The sequence below is a fragment of the Lates calcarifer genome, linkage group LG15 (assembly GCF_001640805.2).
Source record: "Lates calcarifer isolate ASB-BC8 linkage group LG15, TLL_Latcal_v3, whole genome shotgun sequence".
Lineage (NCBI taxonomy): Eukaryota > Metazoa > Chordata > Actinopteri > Centropomidae > Lates > Lates calcarifer.
In genome coordinates, this window is record NC_066847.1 from 7,536,124 (window position 1) to 7,554,811 (window position 18,688).

Consider the following 18,688-nt stretch of genomic DNA (forward strand, 5'->3'; position numbering starts at 1 on the left):
AAGGATTTATCATGAGAATTAAGTTACAGTGCAGCCCAGTTTGTTTTTTTGTCTAGTTGCCAAGAAATAAACAGAGCCAGAGGCCTGAAAACAACACATCATCACTTCATCTTTATGATGGCCAGTGATGCAGGTTGACGTCTGCCATGAAAGAAAAAACAGAGATGATATTGTATCTTAAATGTAAACTGACTTAGTGGAGCATGCAGGCAGTTTGAGTCAGTTTGAGTTTGATGTTATGTTTTATTTGCTCATTATTTTGGGTTATAAATGCAAGACACACCTGGCTACCTTATTCTACCGGCTGACTGGTACATTCTGACCTAGATATTTATCTTCAATTTGTGCAACTTGCAGAGGTGTTGAGGAATTTTTAAAGTATTAAATGTAAAAACTCCACTTGGAGTGACAGCTGGACTTCTTCTTAAAGAATTTTTGAGTCACTTTGACACCCTGTTAAGTCATGAGGACATCCACTGCCTGCCAAGAGCCAGCCCAGGGGAGTCCTAAAACAGAGCCAGACAGTCTTTTTGTATCAGATGCTTATGCATGCAAATATTGCAAAGTCGACTTTATTAAGGTCATAATTTCTGTCATAGCCTAAAAGCCAAGGGTAGTTATGGGCAATGTAATGCCTCCAGGATAGACTGCGGAGCAGCCAGTTTAAAGAGAGACCTGGGGATTAATGATGACTAATGATAGGTTTATGACTCCAACATTGTGACTGTGCAGAACAGTGAGAACATCAGAAAAAGCTATACAGAGTTCTTCATATCCAACGTCCAAAAATGAAAATAATACCACTGTCCCAAAAAAAAAAAGATAAATCAAAAAGAGCTGATTTTAAAACCATATAATCCAGTGCAATCAGTCATCATTTAAACAATGCATCATACAATTTTAAAACTACACAAAATACAGTTTTGAGCATGTACATGACATGTCTGGATTTCCCCTCACTGCCTACATATGGGAAACCAAATCTCAAATGGGATCAGACAAGATCGCTGTTCATCCTGTCTTTCTCATATAGAAAGGGGATAGATAATGGTGCCATATTTCATATACAAGACATGTTCATTTGCTTCTGAAGCAAAGATAATCCTGAGAAGATATGCTCATGATAAAGGTACTCGTTTCCCTCTGAATCACTTTAGATGTCAGCGAGGTCTTTCATCTTAATCATTTGTATTTTCTGTGAACATCTTTTTAGCTTCATTTTTGTTGTTTCAGCAGTGGACACAGTCCTAAATAGCTTCATGTCAAAACCTTTAATGGACTCATGCAACTATACAAAGCTGTTTTGAGGGTTATAGATAATTAAGGGGTAAAATTAACTGAGAAGAAAATAGACATTATTATAGTCCCTCTGGCATTAGGGATTGTAGTGTCTACATGATCTTTGCTTTTATGCTTTCTATAACTTTTTATGTTTTCTAATTTTTCTTTGTAGTACAAAATAACTTGGCTTGATTAGCCTTATTCTCAAGGCAGTTACTTCTTCTGACACATTTTCATAGCCCATATGAATTATTTCAGACTTGGCAGTTCTTGCAGAATGAGTCAGACGCGTATGGTTGAGGCATTTTTTGCATATTTTGTGTGTGTGCCATACTGTGCTGTAACATGTCACAAAGTTCCCATCCAACAGCTCCTTACCACACTCAGTTCCCTTTTACTTGCAGTCAAAACCACAGCTGAGGTTTGCTTCGAAGTCAGTTATCTCTTCAGTCAACTGTGCAGAAACCCTCATGACCCCGGGCTATTGTGTTCACACAAACTGTGTATCAGTAACCATACGCACATTACACAGTGCTTAGATGGCCTATCATAAGATGGCTAAGATATGTTATTTCTGTGTGGAAGGAACTGTTTGAAAAGTTTTGATCATGATGCAATTAAAGTATGGTAGCATACTTTTAGTAAACATGTATCCATATTGGCAGGAAAAACAAGAAAAAAAAACTGATTGGAAGCAAACCCTACAATATGAGGGAGTACTGTATGTACTTTCCAATGCATTATCAAAGCCGAGCTTGTCATCACCATTTCATAATTTTGGCAGCTTAAAATCTGAATCAAATGTGGTGCATTACTACATAGAACAACTAGTAACCACTGTCACCAACTGCCATAATTCATCAAAATGACAGTCTGGATGAAATTAAAATCTCACATGGGAGTAGTGCTTTCTATATTTAAAGAATAAACTCAAATAACCATAGTTTGGGGCTTTTTACCGGTGTGGCTGTTGGCAAAGAATATTTATTGTAAATGAGTTGAAATTCATGGGGGAACATACCGGTGCAGACCCCCCGGCCTTTTACCATAAAGCTTTATCGCTCCACTAAAATCTAACAAAAACAAGATCCAAATTATTATATAACACTCAGACTGTAGCCTGTGCTCAGTGTGATGGTGAATATTTGACATGGTACTTGGTGGACAGTAATGTAACCTGCACAACTACCAAATTAGAATCACATGAGATTTTTTACACAAGACTAAATTATGAAATAATGTGATGTTGACATAAATGAATAATTAAATCAGATTTAATTACTAGTGAGTCAGTGACTGAACAGATGTTTGTCACAGCTGTGCACAGGATTGATTTAAATATTTCTAGTTTTGCAGACTATTCTTTGCAATACAAAAAAAACACTACATCCAAAAAGTGTTAGAGCTAAAGTCATAACTGACTAATCCAATTAAACCAATAGATCACATAACGATTTTTATCAGCGAAGGGGTTGTAAAGAGCCTAAGATCAGTTTTATCACTAAAGAGCTATAAAGAGCCTAAGAGAACAATAATGAGATTCAAAACAGAAGTGTACAGCTTGAGGAGGGAAAGTGTTTGGAGCTGTAGTTTGTCTCCGGGCTAACATGACCACTTTATTGGACTGTCAAAAGCACTAAAATAATCACAGGATACAGAATTTATTGTATTTGACAAACAGCAGAGGACAAAAAATGTTTTTTTCATTATGGAATTTCAAAATAAGAGGAATAATTACTGCTATTCAACCCTATTGTAACTGTATAAGTAAACAGAGAAAGATATCCTGAACTGTTGCCTGCTGTTTATTCTATCACCAGTCTTCTTGTCTACGCTGTCCTAGTAAACTGTAGACACAATAATCCACCCTGAGCAAACACACACTATTTCTGCCATGGTGTTTATAGATGAATTGTTACATGTTGTAACCCCAGATCTATGAACACAGCTGGGGGGCGCTAAAAGGACTTTAAAGCTTGACCATTCATCTTAGGGGTGTTAAGATAAACTGAAAATGTGCATGTACATACCGAATGTAAATACAGATATGTGCACAATGCATGCATTCAGTTAGCACACAAGTTATGTCTACACTGTGCAATAGTTGCAGAATCATACTTTGGGGGTCAAAAGTATAAATCTATGATCAAAGGATACTTAATTTATCTTTTTTGTTTTCATTTTCATCCAGTTTACAGATGTTGTTGACTCTGAGATCCTAACAACTCATTTTTGTTCACACATCTGTGTATTCACCTAACCTTTACCTGAGGAGGTCCATTTGTATTCAAAACATTGTCATGTCAATGTAGAATGCAAGAAGATCTGGGATCCAGATAGCAGTGTCTGACATTTTGCTTAGATCATTGTTAGCCAACACCTGCAAAAAATCTTAGGATGAGCATGTGCCTTCTGACGATGCCCTTTCTGAGGAACTTCAAAATAGCAAGTGCAGAGAATTCACCTGTTGCCGCTGTTCAGAGAAACTGGGATCCTCCTGTATCACTTCGTGAATCAATCTGAAAAGAGCATCCACTTGCTTTTGTGATTTAAATACTGTATTGCATTTTCAGTGCAGATTTTTTTTACAGGTATAATTTGACACAGCAGAGAAGAAAGCATCCAACCTATCAATAAAATGGAAATATCCACAAACACCACATACTGTATGAAACAAGTATCTTGGGTAAAGATGACAAAACATCCATCAGAATTCATGGCCCACAGGTGTATGAAAGAGAGAAAAGAAGAAAAACAGAAGGGAAAAATCCTCTCAATGCCCATTCTACCTTTGGTGTGAGTGGTTATGGGATAGTGGTGGTGTGGGGTCATAAATATTGTATAATTATGATTGGCTCAAAGGGTAACTGCATCATTTGTTTGGAGACCAAATGTTTACTTGCCGTAAACTGATGAATGCTTCACTCATATTTTAAAAATGTGTAAATAATTGTGTGTAGTATTTGTAAAATGTAGAATTTTGTGTATGGTGAGGGCTTCAGTTACAAAAAAAAATGTCTCCATTAGAACCACAGTCTTTACTGTAACTGTGTCACTTCTGAAACCCCATCAAAGGCATGTTTACTAAAGAGGGGAACTCTTCCATTTTTGGACCTGCAATACATTTATAGGCATCTGAGCAGTAATAAACATCATGTGCACTGCAATTTATCATATCAATTTATTCAACATCAACATTATGATTGAGAACACTTAAATAAAAGCCATCCTGTCAACTGAATAAAAGATGTATGTGTAGCTCAAATGTTATGGGAAGCTTTTTCTTTGAAACTCTTCCCACCACTTGAAAATAAAGATTGATCACATTTGAAGCAACGTGCCAGAGAGTTTGCCGCTGCCAACATGTGTTTGCCATATTGGTCCCTCAAATGAACAACCGGAATATCACCTTATTTTTAAACACAAAAGGCATGTGGTTCTTTTGAAAGGATGTGAAATGCCAGTCTTCCCTTGCTCTTTACAAGGCAAGTCTACATACTGTACATACCTAAATCAATCTTGAAATGATTAAATCTATAGTATTTTGCTTTTTTACCATTACCTCACTGAAGAAATGTAAAAATCACAGGGCATGGTTGCAGTAAAAGGCATGTAGCTTCTGTCACAGCTGTTAGATTTGACATATTTATCACCATTTTAACACAAAATGGGCTAATTCAATGTTAGCATGCAAAATGCAAAAGATGTTTTTTTGTTTTTTTTTTTCCAGAAAAAATAAGTCTAGGAAGCAATCGCCCCAGATTCAAGAGTAGAGTTTTTTTTCATTTATTTAAAATTCCCCTTTGGAACGTCTTCTTGGATGACATATAAACAGTTTTTGTTATTCTCAGACAATTTGAACCAGGTGAGCAACATGTTCTAAGATTTCAACAGAGAGAAAAAAAACCCCAAAGTAAACAAATTTAATTTACTCACTACAAAGGATTCTAAATGCTCATCTGCAATTTGATCTTGGTCCGTATGATTTGAATTACGGTAAAGATAAGTTTTATTTTCATCGTATTAGCCAATGTTAGCTCAGACCAGGTGAAAGACAGTCTCATGTCATGAAGATTTGAGGCATAATATCAGAGAGCCAGACAGTGAGAGAGGCTTGCAAATGTACTGTATGAGACAAATAACTTGACTGCAACAGATGTTTGAAGGCTCCAGATGTGAAGCTTAGATGTTGTAGGTACTCTGCTTAAAGTATCCTTGTTCTTGGACTGTGGTTGTTGTAAAATCTACAGGCTTTAAGTTATAAAAGATTTTCATAATATACAGCCTTTATTTAACAATACCCAGTGTGTTTGCACTCTGTAAGTGCTTGTCTATTTTTTGTTGTTACTGGATTCATAGAAAACAACCAATGAATGTACTAGACATGATATGTGAGACAAAAGCTGATGCACACATACATTCACGTAATGCAGAGGAAAACATTTGATTTTACTGTGTTGGACAACATGTTGGCTGTCATCCTCAGTCTTGTGATGGGATGAATCTTCTCAGTCCAAACTTCTGCGTGTACTGTAAACAGATACATTAGACGATCATCTCATGTGGCATGTCTGACAGAATAGCTATTTAAAGAGTAACTTAAGGCCAAGCTAAAAAAGCTGTGTGTCATCATCCTTTCAGAAAGTTTCCAGTCTGTTGTACCTCTGACAACACAACATCATTGATGGATGGGGTTTGGGCGTGGTCGGAAATGAACTCTTTTGCATCCGTAAACACACCCAACAGTGATGTGTACTGACCACACCCTGGAGACATTTCCATATCACTGCAGCATGGTAAGAAATTTAACCATCAGATGTCAGCAAAAACAAGTTACTCTTAAGGGTGTGTTTACTGCCATTCCGTCTAAAGGGACACTTTAGACGGAACTCTGAGAAGTGTCCGTCTGCACACTGCAAGACATTGGTAGAACTGTAGGAGTGAAAAAATGTAGCAGGAGACATGTCTGGTACTTTTCTAAATCTATGGAACTCTATGGCCATTGTTATACTTTCCTACTATAAATCAAATGTATATAACTGCCCTGTATCAAACAGCAAAAATTCCTCATTAAGCGATGTCATGTCTACCTTTTTGGAAATCAGTTAACCAGCCTCTCATTGGATTTAAGTTCAATATAAAGCAGTGAAAGCTACTACTACTGGGTGCACCTTTATTTGACTGACATATCCAAAGCCAAGGCAAAAGGTATTTTAAGGTGAGCATGGTCATGGAGGTCAATGCCATAAACCTGCGGTTGTGCTCTGGCAGGTGCACAAGAAGATGATCTATATTAGTCAGTGGAACATAAAATAATAGCTCTCAGGGATTTTATGCAAAATTGATGAAGGCACAGCTAATCGCTGGTTAACATTTACTCCATTGATCATAAAAAGAAACATGTGAACAGACAAGTTGGCCCCTGGCTGTTGCCGAGATTCCAGACAGTCTCATATCCCTAAATCTTGTTTTCATTTTCATACCCTCCAGTAAGCTTGAGGCTATCCTCCGAGGCACTTTTTAATGAATAGGTTTATCTTATTTTATACCTTCACTTTATTTCTCTGACTCGACTCTATAAAGGTAAACGTATGCTATCATGAAATGATCAGGCAGGGTTATCATATAAACTCTTGGCTTTAAGTCAAATTCACTGTATGGTATCAGCCAATGACTTAATCCCAGACTGCTCAGTAGTACCCATATCAATGGCTTCAGTTCCGTCTGATGGTAAATTTGATACAGACAAAATAAATTTGATATGTAGTGTGCAAGTAACAGAGGAGCTCTTCAAAAGAAAACAAATGCCAATATCTAGTCAAATTTTACAATGCAATTCTATAACCATAAAACAAATATGTAAGATGAAACATTCAACTGTAACAGCCATATTTGATTGAGTTTTAATATCTGCAGTTTCAACAAGTGCTGGTGCAGTCTTCCTCCATTTTTAGTTTTGATTGATTTTACAGAATATCAAACTGGGAATGCTAACATCTGTTACAGCTGTCAGAACAAAGATTTATTTGATCCAATAATCTTTAGATAGGTGGTGTTTCAATTTTAGTTGCAGAAAGAATTGGTTTTCCCTTATCTATGCTGTTAAACAATTTGCTACAGCTCAATATAAAAATCCACAAGAAACAAAAAGGTTGAATCCATGTTGGATCATTCATTTGCTGTTTTGGGATTTTAAGTTTTTGATGCTGTAAACGACCATCTGAATTCTGATTGTATTTCTCTATGCTACTAGAACATTCAGTAACATTATTACCTCTAATGTTTTGCAACAATATGCCTGAGGAATAGAAATGCATAACAGCACTGTAAATTATTAATAATTAAATAAAAATAATGATATGTGATACGTTCATGTTATCTGGTCATACCGTTAAAAAAACAAACAAACAAACAAACAAAAAAACATTTAATTAATGCTAATGCTTTGTCTGCGATCAAGTGTTCTCTCTTAAATTTGTTTTTTATACAGGTTTTGCTGTGACAGGTTGGGTTTTCTATACAAGCTCCAACCACTGGAAACTGTCCAAGGAATCTAGTGGTAATCATAACTGAAATTTTCCAGAGTAGAACCAAAAACTGTTACTCAAGTACTTATAACGTACAGTGTAATTCTGAGTTAAGATTACATTTATTCCCACTAGCTGTCCCTCTAAAAGCAATTAAACACTGCACCAAGAGAACATAAACAAGAATATAACAAACATTTATATGACCGTGCACAAGAATTCCAACATTAGAATGTATTGGGTAAAAGTTTCATGGGGTATAATTTTACCTCAAATCCTGATAATCACAATAACAACATATTTTGTATCAGTAACCACTTTCATAACTCACTGAACAAAAAATGGTTTTCACAGAAAATATTATGAATAATGTTGTTTTTTTTTCTTCTCCCTGACAGACTGTTGGCATATCCAGGGAGAGTTGTTGGATACAGGTCATGCCAAACAGTATTGTTTCTTGATGTACCACAAATGGTGTGTCATGACAAAATTTATCCTCTGGTTAGATATTGCCAATATATTTCCCCAATAAAACTAAATTAATTGGCTGATTTCACACACACATGGATAAAGTCTAGTCTGAGTGATGGCTCCTGAGAATACAGGTCTTGCAGCTGAGAGGGATTTGTAATGACAAAATATGTTATTTTTCTTTCTGTTAAATAAGAATCCAGATCCTGTGCAGGAAGACATCATCATCACAGTTTCATTTGTTAAAATGTAAATAATCATTATGTCTGATAGAACTCATATTTTGTTAAGTGGTGAACTAAGAAACTAAGACCGTTAAAGAGGCACTGAGGGGGGAAATTTGAAAATAATATGGTAATGTATCAGTTGTGCTCAAACTTTATCTAATTTTTACCTCATGTTCCTGCTACTACTCTTTCTCTCTGCTGTTCTCCCTCATCCTCTTTCTCTGCATGGTGCATGGATTACACAGCTCCATTTATGTTTCATTCGACCGTGATTCGCCTCCCACAGAGGTTCTGGAACTATCCAGGGTGTTAATCACAAGTAAGGTCCTCCATGGTGTAAAGGAGCCTGGCGTCATTTCAGTCTTCCCCAAACCTCTCAATAAGACTGTGTTTTTCTCATCCAGGGGCTAATAAGTTCATTAACACTTGAAACTGAAAGGAGGCCTCTTAAAGTGTTGAAACTTGCAAGAACAAAAGACTTTATGCAATGTATGTAATACTGTCATTAGTCACTGTAACATACAGTATTTTTCTACAACATTTTAAGAGGAAGGGAATCTGACTTGCCTGTTCCTTTTTTACTTAAACCTTTCATTCAGATTTCTTAATACTGTTGATAGCTGTTGTGAGTTGTCTCTCATTGCCCAAGAAACTGAGTGATTTTTTCAATCTTAAAAATTGTCCCAAAACACATGCCCAGAAAAACATAATTTGAATTTATAAAGATATCATCAAACTCCAGAGAAGTGAATTAAGTAAATCTGGATTATTTAATAAGCAAGATCATTTTCAAGAAAGCACTACATTACAGTAAAAACAATGCGTCAGATATAGAAACTCTGGTGCAGCAATTACTATATTTCTTTCCTCTTAAAATTTTAAATAAATGGGTAAATTATGTCCCTGGATATTGCTTTACTTCTTCAATTTCACCAGACCCAGAGATAGATGCATCATCACAGATGCATGTCATGCAGACAAGCTCTGATCAAACCAAGTGAAATTTGTGTCAAATTCTAGTCAGCATCCCCATGTTCTCAAAAATACCAGATGTGTGCTCCTTAATTATGGGACAATGTGTGTAACATTAACAACCCGAATACTTCCACTTGATATAACCATAAAACACATGGCATCTTGAGTTTGAATATTTCAACACATTTCAATGAAGCGACTGAACAAGCAGATCCAAAACATGTTAGATTTTAAACATACAAGGAGAAAAATCTTTTTTTTTCTTCACAGCTCTACAGGAATTGATGATTTATTTTCAGATTTTCTGTAGCATGTAGGCACCAGCCCCAATAAAAGACTACAATTCCAATGAGCACAAAATCTATATGATAACACGACATAGATGTGATGTGAAGATGAGCTCATTAAGTCTTGATCAAGACATACTGTATCACTGCCGTGCCACTCTTCAAAGAACACATTTGGCTGGTAGCTCTGACATTTAATGAGAAACATCCATATAAATAATCTTAGTTTCAATGTTTAGAAGTGGATAATTGGCTTATAGAGTCAGGTCAAGCTGAAAGACATGAGCTGTGAGATTTGTGTAGAACTGCAGCTTTACAATATTACATGACTAGCAACAGACAAGAAAACAACCAAAGTAAGAAGGTTTTATTTGAAACCCCTAATGGCATGGCCTAATGATGTCAGCACAAAGGCATCTGATTAACTTGCGTGACTTTACAAAATTGCCGTCAGTTATGTAACCTCCACCCCTGCCTTAGCTTGAGCGACAACCAGGAGCCACAGGTCTGATGCTCACCATGGTTCTATGAGCCGTGCCTGGAAACCTGCTCTCATTAGGGCTGAAGAGTGATTTAGGGAACAATGAGGACAGACGTCATAGCTGTGGGAAATGTGGGAAGACCCCCACGCATAGAGAAAGCAACAGAAGGCTAAGTGGATCTGCAGAGACATGCAGCATGAAAGAAACTCCTATAAAATCATTTCTTTTTTGTAAGTCTTTTCGAACAATTAGTTCAAGAGAGTTCCAGATGTAGCAGTATTTCCTTTGTAAATGTATTTGAATCACAAAAAGCACAACATTTTGAAGGAATCAGGGCACATCACAGTAGTGAAAGCAGTCAAAGACACAATCAAGCAGTCAGCCGTATGTAAAGACCAATCACCTCATGTATCTGCAGCAAAGACCACACAGACATTTTTCCCCTTTTTAATGCATTTGCTAGATATTAACTAATCAGAGTCTGGACATGCTCAAATTTTATATGACACTTTTGTTGAATGTGAAAATTGGCTGCGCTGTTTAGCAGCTATTACTGCAGTTTATTGCCCACATGATAAATCACAGCAGCATGCATATGTTCGAAGTCAGTTGTGGTACATGTCTTGAACGTTTCCAGCCATCATCAAATTGTAAAAACCGTTGACACTCAATAACTCTTTTATAGAAGGGCATCCAGATGGAACAATTCCATCTGCAGCTATTTAAAGGCTTCAACTTGTCGCATGTTGTCAGTCATTTTGTTGAGATCAAACAGGTCCAACAGCACCTGCTGAGAGTACCCTTAAATGCACTTATTCAATAGATTGTATAAGACAAAAGAAAACAGGTGGTGGAGCAGCTCATTTCTGACTTTCCCAGTAGAATTATGGCTACAATTTCCCAGCTCATCCTCATGTGACCTCTTTTCCTAGAACAACCTGTTTGTAGACATTGGGAATCCTCCCACATTTTGTTTTAATCCCACTTCAAAATAAGGACCTGGAAAGGGAGCAGCATCATAATAGAAAATCACTTGTGTCAGCAGCCTTGAGCTCATTTAAGGTTTGGCAGGGGACACTGTTGGTGTTCCCCACTGGAGTGGAAGCTTATAGTTATCGCTGAACAAGAAACATTTCATCCTGAAGCACGTCCTGGGTTCCGTCTTCAGTACATGTTATTGGGATGATCTTGCCAGTTCTGACTTCCACAATTTACAACAGTGTCTAGATATTAATAGCTGATTCTAAAATAATTGTATTTCTTTTATTTTCAGATGTTTCTTTGGACACGGTGTACTGGGACAGCTTAATGCAATCTCAAAAGCCACACATTAAAAACAGCACAAAATGAGTCACAGAGATAACCATAACATTAAAAAAATGGGTAATGTCAACTTTTAAGTTGTTTATTGAAGCTGACATGAGATGATTAGGGAGTGGGTAGTTTTTGCCAGAGCCACATGGGTTCCATCATCATCTGGTATTAAACAACTCTCAAGAAAAACATTTTGGTTTAATACATGAACAGTTATCTTTATTTCTAAAGATTGGTTTGTCTACCACTTTAATCCAGACTGAAATATTGCAACAATCATCAAGTCAATCGCCATGAAATTCTGTACAGGTATTCTTTAGGCCTGGAGAATAAATCACATGGACTTATATGATACTTTGGTTTTTCATCTAGCTCTACCAACTGGGCAAAGTTGTCTCTTATCCAATTATTCCAACCTGCAAGAGGGATTGGACCAAATTTAGTGCAGACATTCATGGCTCCCAGATGATATAATCCTATGGTTTTGAGGATTGCCTGACTTCCCCCAGAGCCACAGTGGGGCTGACATTTCTGGTTTCAAGTGAATATCTCAACAACAATTGGGTAGCTTGTCCTGAAATTCATCTTCCACACTGGATGAAATGTAATCACTTTGGTGAGCCTCTGACTTCTGACTTTGACCGTCATCTGGTCAAAACCTGAATTTCTCCAGTACTTTGGTTTTTACAATTTTAGTGTGTATCGAAGTGTGTGTGAGTTATGGGCAACAATTACACACTAACTCTTCACATAAACACTAACTATTTACAGCAGGTTTCAGAAAACGCTGAGGAAGCATTTGCATGACAAAAGAACATAACTTTTATCATTTCTTTGTACGTCAAGCTTCTAAATCCCCTGAAAGAGGGAAGGAAGCAGTTCAATATTTCTTCATTTCTAAACTCAGCTGTTAATCATAGGAAACACTTCCCCTATTCACGCTTTGTTGATAATGTAGTGATAAGGAATGAATAACAGTGATGTGGAAACGGCCCCCGCTCATGAAGCAAAGAGCTCTGCACTTTGTTGAGGGGAGCTGTGACTCACACTAATGCTTTTCTCAGATACAGGGTGAAAACCTAAATTTGGGTTAAATCGTTCCTCTTTTGTGGGGTAATTTTATCCTTCCTTTCGAATCCTTTGATTTCCATGCCCATTGATCATCACTGATAACATGCTGAGTTCCTTGCTCAAACATGCTAGAGGAATAGCGTGTAATTTGTTGAGTGGCTTTAAGACACAATGTTATTTCAGTAGCATTTCACAGTCCTGCTTTGTTGAACTGAACTTAAGAAAGGGTTTCTCAATATGAAATAGTTACAATTATCCATACCAAATACTACAAATGCCTGTTAAACCAGCACAGCACTCTTATGTCTAAACCCCCTATGTTGTTCTCTTTTGTGTTTACATAATGCAGTAAGAGCACTGTCACGCAGTTTAAGAATGGAAAACAGTTTCCAAGCTCATGCTTTCTTTCTGTGGTGAGGCTATGCATTTTCGAAATCCTAATTTGCGATGAAATGTTTTTTAAAGTACTTTTTGCCTCAGTTTGCAATCCAAGTGAAAACATCTTTCTTATTCTATGCTTGAAATAGCAATTCACGTCTTTGAGCAGATCTAAGGGCAGCACTATGCAATTTACCTGCATGTTGCATATACTTGACAACTTGTTAGGATTGGAAAGGCCATTGAAAACACAGTCCAAAATAAACACATTTTTGTAAGTTAAGTCCTTTTTCTTGGTTGAGCCAGGAACAGCTGTCCAATCTGGCTGATGAATCGAAACCATCTGAAACAACTCTTTTAGCCTTAGTTCAATAAATACACCTTTCAACACATTTACAGGAAAAACATGTGGAGTCACAATACAGGCATTGCTTTTGAGATAGCCTGTACCTGCAATCTGCAGAGTTACTATAGAGAGGATTTCTTGCCGATTCATGAAAATTTCAGTCAGTGATGACTCTGTATATTATCCTTTTTGTATTATCTGTATTTTTTTTGTATTATTTGTACATAACAGTGAACGACATTTCTGAAGATCTACCATGACATCACTACAGAAAACATGCTTGTAATAGTCAGTTTACAGGATTTTCTCGCCAACTGTTAAACAAGAACAGAATGTCAAGGGTGGTGGTGGTGGTGGTGTCTCCCCAGGCAGTTGACAGAGAAAGGAGCTCTTTTCTGTCTTTTATTTGAAATGGTTCTCCCTCTTCAGAGCTGAGCTTTGACTCGTGCCTTCTCTCTGCTGAAATAAAGTCAGACACGTGAAACAGATATTTAGAGAGGGTTTAGAGAGAGATTATTTGGAACTTGACAGATGACTACATATGGTTTCTTTTCTTTTTCTTTTATTACCATTATATAAGAAAACAGTCTTAATCAAGCAAATGGATCAGGTGCTACAGGTGTATAACACTAGGGGCAGCATGATTTATTCTATTTAAGGAGCGACTATTACCAGCTGTCCATTTGAAAGTGTTACCGTATATAAGGGTCTGTTTGTTTTGAGAAAAAATAAATCATCCATATCGTGCAGACACACTCTTTGAACACGCACGTGTCTCCCCCTTAAAAAAAGATCATTGGTAGCACAAGTCATCAGTGAAACTTGTTCCCCATCTGCACAAGTCAAACATAAGAGGAGTTTGATGTTGGAAATCTGAATGTGTTAGTGATTTAGTATGTCACTATGCAGTAAACACCACGATTCAAAACCCCATATGACCCCCTGCTGCGTAGAAATCAGAAACGATCACACATCTACTACAGACACATGCATCCCCAATGGCACTTTTAATAAACACGCCACATTTGTCCTAACGACTCCTAATTGACCCTCAAAGAATGACTTTGATTGGATTTGTATGTCAGTTTGTAAGTACAGGGAAGGAAAAGGAAAGAGGAAAAAAAATCTCTGACAAGATTCGGTTTCCCCCAAAGGGCTTGAGAGTCAGTTAAACTGTCTACAAATTGCTCACAGCCCAATAATTGAGCTCAAGTACTGCAGTAGGAGACAGACCCTATGGAGGATCGAATAACTGATTACTTAGGAAAAGAAAGTGAGGTTGCCAGTGAAGATTTGTTGAGGAACCAAAAGATATGGCACAGATTGGGAATTCCTCTAAATCAAATCTTGTGTGTTTGAGATGAAAGTTTGGGAGAAATATGCAGGAAGGATGCCATCGCTGTGGTTGCAAATTCAGTTGCACAACTTCTGTAGAACGCTTAAGAGTACAGAGTGGTTGATGCCAATGTTCACCTCTCCTGGTTCTTGCCTCTTTAAAGAAATACCTTAATGTCTGCTCTTATTTTTGTTCTTTTTCAACAGAAATATAGTAAGAGCATTGTGAGCAGTGCACTTTAACTTCTGAAATGGTCATTTGAGGGGCATTGAAGCTGATCTATACCCTTGGAAAAACTCGTGACCATATTATGTTCTCAATAAGCGGTGTTAACATAAAAAATATTGCTCAGGGGTTGAACTGTGCAACATGCTGTATAGATTATAAGAGGTGGTCGGAGAATGCAATGATTTTTATCAAATAGAGACTAAAAGTATTTCCTAAAGAGCAACAAGCACACATTTATTTTGGAGAGGTAAGAACTGTCTATAGAGGACCTTTTGTTTTGCAGATATGACTTAACAGATATAATCAATGCAGAAACCGAGTAAATGGGAACACAAAGAGACTGGGATATGAATGAAATCCCAGACTTGCACACAAAAGAACAACAACAAATAGGACACTGAGCTTGGTTTCCCCAAAATTTATCCCAGCTGTCTCAAATGGAACCATTATTTTGCTGCTAAAGACAACATTTAATATCCTGTAATGTGGGTTTGATACACTGCAAAAGCATTCTTACATGTCACATATGCAGATCTTTGACCCTGTGCTTCCTTTAGCATACATGTGGGCTGATGTTATCTGTTGGGTGGTCAGCGTGGGTCAGTAAATTCCACTTTTTTCTCTGGTCACTAAAGTCTCCCCCTTTTAGGACAAAATAGTTTTGGACAGCTGTTAAATTTTAGTTTTCTCATTGAATACTTGAGTATGGACACATTGTGACTGTTAAATTTCCAATGCAGGAAAGAAATGATTTGAAATTGCTGTGCTTGGTTGGGGAATTAAGGAATGAGGTGGAACAGACTTTCTCTTTTTCTGCCTCTTTACCTCCAGATAGGAACCCTCAGATATGTGTGTGATTTTGATGTTGCTCAACTTGCCATTTTCCAAAATATTTAATTCAGCATAAAGAAAAAATATTTACATTCTGTAATCAAACATACACTTAAAGTCATTTTTCTCCTAATATCATTAAATGTAAAATTACTTTGTAAAATGGTCATAAAATGCACAGAAGGCACAGAACTTAAATGTTTTATATTGTGGAAAGCAAAATCTTTCTTTTTGGATAGTATCAGACATAAACTTGACACTTTACAGGAAAAGACTGAGGTGAGGTTTTGATGAGTGGCAAAAATTTTTTTTTACACGTAATAACAAAAGCAGAAGATTACACCCCAATCACACAAAAGGACTTGTAAGAGGCATTTTTTTATTTTATGGGAATTTTAAAGAGGACGTAACATCAAGACTGCATATTAGAACAGAACCACGAGTACAAGCAGTGGAGAGAGAGGAAACGAGGGATGCATGTTCCACAGATTCTCCAGTTCCACATTCCTGCAGTGCAAGGAGGTGTAGTTCACACATCCTATCTGCTCGCTCAATTTAAATATTTTGCTGTGTTTTAAGTGCTTCTTAATTTTTCATGGTCTCCAGCCCTTCCAGCTGATCCCTTCCAGATGTGTTTCAAGTGGGAGGTGAGTGAGGAAGCAGGGGCAAAGACACTCCACCCTATACACTCTCACACATACACACACACTCATCCTTTTCTTCGCTCGTAAAAAACAGGTTTCCTTCACCCCTTTCATTCTCTCTTCATTTCTGTTCAGAAAGATATATGAAACACACAAAAGGACATACACACACAAAGGCAAAGATATGGGATTCATGTCCAATTTTTTCCTCAAATTCTGTGGGAATCACAGATTTATTTTTTATTTTTTTCCTTTTTTGTTAATCACAGAAATGGAAGGGGGAAATTGATCCCCACAGCAATCGACTCAACCACAAACTCTGCCGCTGGGCCAATCACTGTCACGATGAATGCATGCCATATCTTGATCAATCACAGAAAACCTCCAGGATTCTTTGCTGCAAGGTTCAAAAACATTTTGTTTCAAAAGGTCCTGGAACAAATGAATAGTGGGATGATGAGTCCAGAGCACTGTAGAGGAGTTCATGGCCACATAGTCACAAACACAGGGAAATGTCCTCACTCACAAAAATATCTTTATTGTTGTTTGTTTTTTGTTTTTTGTTGTTCTACTGACTATATTCACTGTGTACTTCTAAATGCTTGGAGACCAATTACCCACATTCAAGGCAGTCACTGGTTTGAGTTTATTGCATTATGAAAGTAATAAATGAAAGTACTCGTAAGTAACAGTATGAAAATCAACTATAGGTAATTAATCTCAGTTAACAGCCAGGCAGCTTCAGATGTGGTCAGATAGGACTCACTCTTATGTCACAATCAATTCTTCAAATATTTTACAATATCCTTTTCTCAGTTTTCCTATTTGCTTTTTCTGCAGCCTTGTAGGCTCAACTGTAAGGGGTTCACTGAAGACAAAAGCAAAAGGAGATTTCAAAACAGAATCAGTCCTCTTGCAAATGTATTACAATGTAACATTAACAAGACTACATTACAATTATTTTAGTCTCTGTGAGTTGATTTTTCTATTGTACTGACTGCACTGACTTAAAACCAGAGCCTGTCTGGATGGACGAAAGGAAATAAATCAAATTATATATATATATATATATATATATATATATATATATATATATATATATAAACTATTCTGACTTATTACCTGTAAATGTTTGTTGAGTGTAATTTGTAAGAATGGGTTCAAACAAACTAATGAGATGGTCATTAAAATCCCCTTTGGAGCTTTAAGCATGATTCTAATCATCTACTTCATTTATCCAGTAACCAAATTATAATATCACAGCAATTTACTTCAAGTATTTCCATATGTCAAAAATGGTAAAATTTTGAGCAGAAAGACTGTTTCATGAACTGCATGAGATGGCCTGATATACAGTATGTACAGGCTAAACTGGGCCCACAGTATCACTGCACATCAGGAATTAGTGGATACAATTTTGTTGATATATTGCTTTGAAACCTATTAGCCAAGTAACATAAGGATAAGTCACAAGACAGGACAGATTTGGAATAAGCTAATGCATGACGAAGACATATTCTTGTCTATTACCTGAGAGGGTTGTAAAGCCTCTTTGTGAACTTTCAAGACAAGTAACAGACACTGGGAAAGGGTGATGTAATGGAGCATATGGTATTTAACTATATCCTCCCTACTTCACCGTCACCATCTTTGCCCTGGTTTTCCCCACTACTCACTGTAGAGGCAGTAGATGGACAGCTATATTGAGCAGATATTGCCTATAAACGTCTTCACAGCAGTTTTTGTTAATCTTATGTTTGCCTGCTAACATATTGTACAACCACAAAGAAGAAATGCAGTCACAAACGTGTCAAAGTTGCATCCAGGATTGGGAGACTGGAAAGAGTGATCTAAGGAACGTCACCATCCATCTACACCAAACTTAATGATGCACAAATGATTGACTGTTTTTGAAAGTAGGTGAGGCATGAAAGAGCCCATAAATAGGCTACCAGGCCCAGGATTTGGGAGAGGTTCAATGCAACATTACCCCAGTGCAAAACAACACAGGAGCAAGCTGAGTGTCTTCATCTCTCCTCATCCTCCAGACAGACAGAGTGAGGAGAAAGGCAGATCGACCTCAGTAACACCAAAACTCAGCGCAAAATTTATGGGACTCTGCACAGCAAGACAGTTCAGGTGATGCCAAAATCGGCCGTTTTTGCCTGCCTGGATAGAAAACACCATTAGAATGCTTCAGTCAATTCATCAAAAAACAGGCGATTTGGGGGAGCTGGTCTAATTTACAGGTCCTCAGGCCCACCATGGAGAAAGTATTGTGGTTGGCTCA